The sequence below is a fragment of the Mauremys mutica genome, unplaced genomic scaffold, assembly GCF_020497125.1.
Source record: "Mauremys mutica isolate MM-2020 ecotype Southern unplaced genomic scaffold, ASM2049712v1 Super-Scaffold_100120, whole genome shotgun sequence".
NCBI classification, from domain to species: Eukaryota; Metazoa; Chordata; order Testudines; family Geoemydidae; genus Mauremys; species Mauremys mutica.
In genome coordinates, this window is record NW_025423273.1 from 457,853 (window position 1) to 467,434 (window position 9,582).

Below are 9,582 nucleotides of genomic sequence, written 5' to 3' on the forward strand. Positions count from 1 at the left end.
AGGGTTGGATTCAGTGTCTCTCCCAGGCTGGGCTGGTGGAGGTGGGAGAAGAACATGGAGAGATTTGCCTCCTCCCTATAGACTCTAGTCAGCTGGGGTGAAACTGGATGTAGGATGCTGGTTTTTAAGGCCCAGCTTGACAAAGCCCTGGCTGGGATGATTTAGTTGGGATTGGTCCTGTTTTGAGCACGGGGTTGGACTGGATGACCTCCTGATGTCTCTTCCAACCCTAATTTTCTATGATTCTAGGTTTCTGTGCTCTCCAGATAGACATTGCGTCTAGGACACCATGGGGCTGCACGGCCCTGCACAGTGTCTCAGGCCCTGTTCTGCACAAGATGTCTATGGCGCTGGCCTGGTGGCCTCACTGCTCCCACGAGCCAAGTCAGTTATCACAGGGGGAACTGGAGCAGCGTGTGGATTATGACTCTGTTGCGTTATGCTCTGATCCTGCCTGGCTTTAACCAGGCTTCCCCACTCCCTGTGTGTCATTGCCCGGAGAGGGGCAGTGTGCGCTCCGCTGCCATTTTACTGCTTGGCAACGTGGTGAGCAGCGTGAAGGACCCGGATTAACCCATCGTGCAGCAGGAAATGATCCACTGCTTGCTCCCGCTGCTGCTGGATCTTGAAGACCAGGATGAGAGTGTGACACTGGTAAGTGCCATGGTCATTATTTCCTTAAGAGCAAAGAACCAGAATCCCCTGAGGCCCCCACTCCATTAATGGCCAGAGCCCCTTGCCTAAGTAGAGTCTTCTCCTCCCTGCTTCACTCCATGCTGGAACCTAGTGCCTCATCCATTCTCACAGCACAATTTGGAAGAAAAGCCTTCTGGGAAAGAGTCCTGACTCTCTATTGTAAAGACAGGCCTCAGGCCTTTGGGCTGCTGCATCCAAAGAGTCACAACAAGAGGCAGCAAAAGATCTGTACTTGCCCTTCGCTTCAGGGAGCTGATATCTGCCCACAGCCTTTTGGAAAGTGGGTGCAGCTGCCCTGACTTCTTCCCTGGAGCTCCTGAGAGAATTTCTCCAGGTCCCAGCTTCCCAGCATTCACCGGACGTTGCCCTCTTTCGTTGGGCCAACTGGGATGTGGAGGGAAGTCTGATCTGGGGGCCCCTTTGGTCTGACTCTTTGGGATCCCAAAGCTGACTCACGCTCTCATGCAGTCTCTTTGTGCAGAAGGACTAAACTGTGGAGATACTTTATGGCTCTTTCCAGGGCCATCCATAGAGGGGTGCAGGGCCTGGGACAACCCTTCCCTTCCGCATGAGGCCCCACCCCTTCACCCAAGCCCCCGCCCCGTGTCTTTCCCACCCATGCTTAACCCATTTCCTACTCCCGTTCCACCCCAAACCCCATCCCCCTCCTCTGCTGAGCGATGCTGGGAGCCAGCGAGCATAGCAGGGCCTGGTCAGTATAACTGCTGCTGGGCCCCATGCCACCCAGGTCCAGTGTCCCCCTCAAGCATGGCGCACCTCAAGGTTCAGGGCAACAGGCAACCGCCCCGAACTGTCCAAAGGACAGGACGGCTCTGGCTCTCTCCAGACAATTCTCAGTTCCTTCTCCTGAGCACAGTCCTGTGTACAACAAATGACAGGAATCTCCACTAGCAGGAAAAGCAGGAGAACAAGGGATGGGGAAGGTTCCATGTCCCCCAGACTGTCCCTCTCTCAGTGAGAACCTTCTTGGTCTCACCTTCTCTTGCAGAGATGCAAACTGACACTCTTCCGTTGCGCAGTGTTTCTCAGGTGGGCTCAATTGAAGACGCTGTTCCGCAGCATGGCCTGGGATGGCGCCACATAGCTCTTGAAGTGTGCCTGGAAGTGCTTGGTAGGTGAATTCCCTTTGCCCTGAGAGTGATGAATGGGGACTTGACGGAGACCTTTCTAACCCCACACCCTGAGTACCAAGGGGAATTTCTTCTCCCCTCTCATTAGCCCGTGAAGTCAGAGGCAGTCCCTTCCACAGGGTCTCAGGTTTTTTGTTTTTTTTTAGTTGTTTTCCAATCTGCCCCTTCTCCCCTCCCCAAACCTGCCTCAGTCCTGCCTCTGTGTCCTGCCTGTGCGGACTCTGCTCCGTTTGCCTGTGCGGTCGGCACATTGACCGTGTACCCCGCTGCTGCTGTCTGCGGCCCCCGCTGCACTGCAGGCGCTGTGGAGTTAGAAACGCTGTGACTCCTTCGCTCCCTCTGCAGCTGGCCCTGACCCAAGCCTGAGAGGGTCCGGTTGTTTTCCCACCTGGAGCTGACCCCTGTAGCCAGGTCCCATCCGCTTCGGTCGGGTGGCAGGACTCTATTCCAGGCTCTCTGCTGGTTCATTTCTGCAGGAGTTACAATCTCTTCACATTTTTAAAATTTTTCTCCACAACTGCCAGACCTGCAAACTTTTGTTTTTGAAAATGAAAGCTGAGGTTCTGGAGAACACAATAGTAACTCCAGAGAGGTGCTGCTATGGCGCATGGGCTCATACTGGCTGTTGCCATGCCCTGGCTCTATGCTTTGGCTTCCCTGGACTAGTCGCTGTGGGGAGAACATGTCATTTGTATATTGTGCGTTTTTTCCTTCTTTCTTCCTAGATGCAGAACAACAGCCACATCCCCAAATTCCTGTTCTAGGCCTTAGAGTACCTGGAAAGCTCACAGACAACAATCAGACATTCTGCAGCCCTGTTCATTGGTAAGCAGAGCAACTTCACTCGAGCTTTCTTGAACTGCTTCCTTCAAAGCCCTTTTCTAGACTGCTGCTCTGTTCCCTCCGACAGCCCCAGAATCTTAACACTGTGTGTGTGTGTGTGTGAAGGGAACAACTTAGCTGTATTACTGCACCAACGACCCCTGCCCGCAACTACGTTTTGGCTGCACCTAGGGAAGCCAGCATGATGTGAATTCAATCTTCTTTGGAAATCAGCCTCTCAGTATCTTCTGGGCCCCTGATTTTTTATCTAATGTGCTTTGTGAACAGATGTAAGGAATGTATTTAATTTCCCAAGGGCTGTCTTGGGGCAATGGCTGCATCTTTAGCAGTTTTCAGCGAAGGATTTGAAAAGTAATGAGATCCATGGTATGTCTAGGGGCGTGTCTGCACTACGAAATTCAGTGGATTTTATAGAAGTTGAGCTTTAGCAACCAATTTTATACAGTTGATCATGCTTGTCCCCACTAAGCGCATTAGGTTGGTGGAGTGTGTCCTCAGTACCCTGGCTAGTATTGACTCATGGAGTGGTGCACAGAGGGTTGCTATCCCACAGTCCCCGCTGCCCATTGGAATTCTGCGTTAAGCTCCCAATGCCTGATGAGGCAAAAACATTGTTGTGTGTGGTTTTGGGTACATGTTGTCAGTCTCCCCTCCCTCCCTCTTTGAAAGCAACGGCAAACAATCATTTCGCACCTTTTTTCCTGGGTTATCTGTGCAGATGCCATGGCAGATACCATGGAGCCCGCTCCACTGCACACTGCTTTTGTGAGCACTGTAACCACCTCGCGCATTATCCTGCAGTATGTGCAGAGCCTAGCTAGGAGCCACCAGCATAAGGAAGATTGTGAGGAGGACATGGACACAGATGTTCCTGAAAGCACGGGATGTGGCGATTGGGATATCATGGCGGCATTGGGGCATGTTGATACAGTGGAACACCGATTCTGGGTCTGGCAAACAAGCATAGACTGCTTGGACTGCATAGTGTTGCAGGTATGGGACGATTCCCATTGGCTGAGAAACTTTCGCATGTGTAAGGCCACTTTCATGGAACTTTGTGAGTTGCTTTCTCCACCCTGAAGAACAGGAATACCAAGATGAGACCTGCCCTGACAGTTGAGAAGCGAGTGGCGATATCCCTGTGGAAGCTTGCAACACCTGTCTGCTACCGGTCAGTCGGGAATCAATTTGCTCTGTTCCCTCCGACAGCACCAGAACCCTAAAAGAGTGTGTGTGTGTGTGTGTGTGTGTGTAAAACTACCGTGGGGGCTGCTGTGATCCAAGTAGCCAAGGCAATCAATAACCTTCTCCTAACAAGGGTAGTGACTCTTGGAAATGTGCAGGTCATAGTAGATGGCTTTGCTTCAATGGGGTTCCCTAACTATGATGGGGCAACAGAGGGAACATGGATCCCTATCTTGGCACTGGACCACCTTGCCAAAGAGTACATAAACCGCAAGGGGTACTTCTCTATGGTGTTGCAAGCACTAGTGGGTCACAAGGGCCATTTCACCGATATCAACGTGGGACGGTCGGGAAGGTGCATGATGCTCACATCTTTTGGAACTCCGTGCTGTTAGAAAACTGCAAGAAGGGACTTTCTTCCCAGATCAGAAAATTACCATTGGGGATGTTGAAATGCCAATAGTTATCCTTGGGGACCCAGCCTACCGCTTGCTCCCATGGCTCATGAAGCCGTACATAGGCAGCCTGGACAGTAGTAAGGAGCAGTTCAACTGTAGCCTGAGCAAGTGCAGAATGGTGGTAGAATGTGCCTTTGGACGTTTAAAGGGGCGCTGATGTTGTTTGCTGGGTAGGTTAGACCTCAGCGAAAGCAATATTCCTGTTATTGCTGCTTGCTGTGTGCTCCATAATATATGTGAGAGTAAGGGGGAGATGTTTATGGCGGGGTGGGAGGTTAAGGCAAATCTCCTGGTGGCCAATTTTGAACAGCCAGACACCAGGGCAATTAGAAAAGCACACCAAGGCATGCTATGCATCAGAGAGGCTTTGAAAACCAGTTTCATGACTGACCAGGCTACGGTGTGACAGTTGTGTGTGTTTGTCCTTGATGTGAAGCTGCCTCCTTTGGTGAATGTGCTTCCCTGTAAGCCAATCCCCCTCCCCCTCTTCGACCACAGCTGGAACAGGAAATAAAGTCTCTATTGTTCTGAATCCATTCATTCTTTATTTTAAAAAAAAAGATCTCTGACAACGCTGACTAGTAAAAGGTAGCCTAGTCGGGGTGGGATAGGAGGGTAGGACAAGATCACAGTGCTTATTGTAGCCACAGTATAAATCAAAGCTGTTTGAATGACAGCCTTCTGTTGCTTGGGCCATCCCCTGGAGTTGAGCAGCTTGGTGCCCGTAGCCTCCCCACCCCTGCGTTCTTGGGCATCTGAGTGAGGAGGATCTGGAACTTGGCGAGGAGGGCAATGGATGCAGCAGGGTTCTGAAGTCTAGTTGCCTTTCCTGCAGCTCCACCAGACGCCTCATCATGTCCGTTTGCTCCCGCATTAGCCTCAGCATCTCCTCCTGCGTGTTCCGATCACGCTCACTGTATGCTTTCCTGGCCTCTGCCACTGAATGCCTCCATGCATTCAGCTGTGCCCTATCAGTGTGGGAGAACTGTGTGAGCTCTGAAAATGTCATCAGTAGTGTGTTTTTTTTCGCCTTCTAATCTGCGATAACCTCAGGGATGAAGTTGATACAGGGAGCATAGAAACATTTGGAGCTGCAGGATGGGGAAAGGGAGAGTAGAATTTAAGAAGATACATTTCTGAGAACAAAAGGGACACTCTTTCACAGTGAATCAAGCCATTCACAGCAGACAGCATATGTGTTTTAGGTACAAGGTCGCACTTTGTCTTTTATATTGAGTGCCTGCCGGTATGGTGACACATCACACACAGCTGGGCAACAGAATTCGGTTTCCAGGCAGCCATGGTAAGCCAAAGGGTATGCAGGGTTGGCTTCTTCCACGTTCATCACACGTGGGAATGGTTTCAAACTGCAGTACCCTCCTTTCCCATAGCAACCAATGCCGGTTGGGTTTGCTGTTTAAAAGGAGGGGCTGTGGTTTTGGGGTAGATGTGTAGCACACCCCTCCCCCCCATTCCCTACATGAATATTCTCCAGGATGATCCCTTTTAGCCAAGTGCAAACAGCCCAGCATGACTGGGGTCTAATGTGCTGGGGATCACCAAACAGAGGGGATTACTGTTCCCTTACAAAAATTCCCCTATTTCAACCAGATGACCATGAATGATATCACTCTCCTGAGGCTGACACAGAAAGATAAAGACTGAATGTTGCATGAATGTGACCAAAACCCAGGACCATTTGCTGCCATGCTTTGTGCTGCAATGATTCCAGACTACTTGCTACTGGCTTGATGTGGTAAAGTGACCTACCGTGGAGGACGAAATAAGGCAGTCCTCCCCAGAAACCTTCTGCAAAGGCTTTCAGAGTACCTCCAGGAGAGCTTCATGGAGATATTCCTGGAGGATATCCGCTCCATCCCCAGACATGTTAAAAGACTTTTCCAATAGCTTTACTGGCTGTGAATGCATCCCAATTGTTCAGGGCAAATCAAACATTAAACACAATTGCTTTTAATCACTGTAGTGTAGTTAGATGGCGCCTTCTCCGCCTTCAGGGTCCGGGAACAATTCGCCCTGGGAGGGTATTGGCTCCAGGGTGAGGAAATGGTTCTGGCTGCTGCGGAGAATGGATTCTCCGCTTGCCTGCTGCGCATTCTCCTCCTCCTCCTCTTCCTCATCCACAAAATCCTCTTCCGTGTTGCACGAGGCTGCCACCTTGCAGGTGTCCACAAACAGTGGTGGGGTAGAGGTAAGGTCCCTCCCAGAATGGCATGCAGCTGATCATAGAAGCGGCATGTCTGTGGCTCTGACCCGGAGTGACCATTTGCCTCCTTTGTCTTGTTGTAGGCTTGCCTGAGCTCCTAAATTTTCACATGGAACTGCTGTGTGTCCCTGGTGTGGACTCTTTCCACCATGCCCTGTGTGATTTTGGCATATATATCAACATTTCTTCTGCTTGATCGGAGTTCTGCCTGCACAGATTCTTCTCCCCATACAACAATCAGATCCAGTGTCTCCCATTTGCTCCACACTGGAGCTCGTTTGTGATTCTGGGACTGCATGGTCACCTGTTCTGCTGAGCTCGCCATGCTGACCAAACAGGAAATGAAATTCAAAAGTTTTTGGTGTTTTTCCTGTGTACCTGTCTAGTGCATCGGAGTTGAAAGTGCTCTCCAGAACAGTCACACTGGAGCACTCTGGGATAGCTCCTGGAGGCCAATACCATCAAATTGCACAGTACTGAATCTACAGTACTGCAGATTCAACCCAGGAAGCTTGATTTTTGCACTACTTCCCTCATCAGGAAGGAGTACAATGGTTGATTTTAAGAGTCCTTTAGGTCGTTGGAATGGGGTTGGTTGTGTAGACACATTACTTATAAAATCGACCTAACGTGGCTAAATTTGACCTAACCTTGTATTTTAGAGCAGGCCTAGGAAAGACTATCCACCATTACTGCGATTTGTTGTCTGAAACAGTGAATGAAGATGGCATCTCCCGCCTGTATGAAGGTAAGGAAATACCTCTGTGTGTTAGTGCCTCTGTGGGAAGTACAGAGGTGCAGCACAGGGCCTGAACACAGTTTGAATGTGTCCCTCTCTGTCTAAGGACAGAGCTTAAGAAAGAAGGATGGTCACGCGAGCTTTCATCGAGGTGCCACTATATGTGTATGGGAGCAGGGGAATTCCATCTCTAGCTCCTAGAATAGAGCTGTGTGGGGAGACTGTTGTCATAAAGGTCAGAATGTCTCTAAAGGAAGGCCTGACAGAATTGAAAAGGGCTGTTGTTATTAGTAAGGGTGGTGGTGGTGATGATGATGATGACGATTACCCTCTGTAGGGAAAGATTCATCACCTGCCCTCCCTGTAAGGGCGTCTTTGCAGGCCAAGGAACTTCACTCCGAGATTGGTTATCAGCTCATAGGAAAACCCATGAGTGCACATGGGAAACACTTTTCCCTGTGAACTCTTAAGGAATGAAGGCACAGGGCCACAAAGGATTTCAATAAACATTAGGAGCCTAAATCCCTTTGTGGATCTCAGCCTAAATGTCTGATGGTTTAACACCTCTGCAGCTGTCAATTTCCTATTCCACCAAAAGAACAAGTGCCCCCAACTGTCTGTGTGTATGGGTGTGCATGTGTATGCCGGCGGAGGGGGAACTTATGCAAAAATGGGGGCTCCTCTCTCTCCAGGGCTATTTTGGGAGTAGCTGAGTTGTTGTTTCTGTGCCCCCAGACTCTTGGGTAGCTAATAGCATGTGGCAATGGCCATCTGAAGGGGAGGTTTCCTAGGCACCAGTTACATCAGCACCATGGGGCTTCCAACCCGTTTCCTCTTTGTTTCAGCTTTTCAAGAAGTGCCTTTGAAATCTGACAGGACCAGAAGGTACATCCTCAATAGACATTACAAATGGTTGCAGAAACTTGGAAATCTCATGTCAGGTTCTGCATTCGACTAGGGAACCAGGACCAATACAGAAGACCTCTTCATCCTGCTATGGTATGTACAGCAGATGCTTATCAACTCTTTGGAACCTGGGCTGACCAGTGAGATGTATATTGGCAGATGACACACAATTATGTAGGTTACTCGGCCCTAGAGAAGACGTTGAAGAAGTTCAAAGGGATCTGTGATGGGTTGGGTCACAGAGATCCCCTTTGGACTGTCATCTGATGTGCTGAAATTACCTCCAAGCCTGTTTTCCCTGCCAGCCTGGGCCCCCCAGAACCCCGTCTTGTGACCAGACATGCTAGCCTGCCCAACACAGACCCAGGGTCCACGCCCCCAAAGCTGTAGGCTTCACTGAAAACAGCTCAGCAAGTTAGAGGGGAATGATCACATCCCTTGATCTGCTGGCAATGCTCCTATTTATACAGCCCAAAATGCCATTAGCCTTCTTGGCAACACTGTAGACTCATATCCAGCTTCTTGTCCACTGTAACCCTAGGTCCTTTTCTGCAGAACTGCTGCCTAGCCACTCGACAGGTGCACTTCTGAACTGTGGGTCTGCACTGACCAGGGACAACAACTATGAGTGGGGTGTTAAGGGTGGGGCACACTACAGGAACTTTGGAGTTGGACTCAAGAACCTGAAGCAAAAGACACTGCCCAGCATACACTGGGAAGGGCGTCTTGCTCATGCTTTTATGTCTATGGATACCGCTTGACTGTTTTCTCAGATTACTTTTATTAAAGAAACGCTGCTCGGACTCTGTGCTTGCGAGAGGGGAAGAATTGCCTCTTAGAGGCACCCAGGCGGTACAGTGACATTTCCCCAGGTTCCTGGGTGGGGGCTCGAGCCGGTTCTGGTTGCATTGTTGAAAAGGAACCCCCTAGGTATTGAACCTGCCCTTCTCGCTGCCCACTTCAACTGGCAGAAGGGTTACAGACTGAACAGAACAGAACATGGGGGAGCAGCAACACCTGGCTGCTAACGGGGCAGTTGGCCAGACCTTGACTGACCAGGTTAAACTCCCAACTGCTCATTAAATACTGATATAAAATCCTCTGCAGACTGTGCCCCATTTCCCCAAATTATCAAATAATGAACCCAACGCAGGTCTCTCGAGCACCTGCCCCTCCCCTACTGCTCCCCCCCAGCTGAACAAGGGACCTTCTAACTCTATCCCCGTTCCTGCCTCCTCTTAACATGCCGTTGCCCAGCGCTCCCCACTGCCCATGTCAATGGCAAAATCTGAGGAGGTTTTATGTTAATATTTAATAATTAGATGGAGAAATGTAAAATCTAAGGCCCGGGCAGTTGTGTCCCTCCAAAACAGGGAGGAG

The 9,582-nt window shown here is 50.1% G+C and overlaps 1 long non-coding RNA gene across 2 annotated transcripts; it reads left to right on the plus strand.

The window, feature by feature from the left end:
• Positions 1-128: 128 nt before the first annotated feature.
• On the plus strand, positions 129-8,825 carry LOC123359414. 2 transcript variants are annotated; one of them, XR_006575855.1, is made up of 6 exons: positions 129-654; positions 1,706-1,828; positions 2,573-2,672; positions 7,220-7,305; positions 8,142-8,295; positions 8,744-8,825. It is a non-coding gene; the product is annotated as an uncharacterized LOC123359414 (long non-coding RNA). The 2 variants fall into 2 exon arrangements; XR_006575856.1 differs by having other exon boundaries at positions 1,737-1,828.
• The last annotated feature ends 757 nt before the right edge of the window (positions 8,826-9,582 follow it).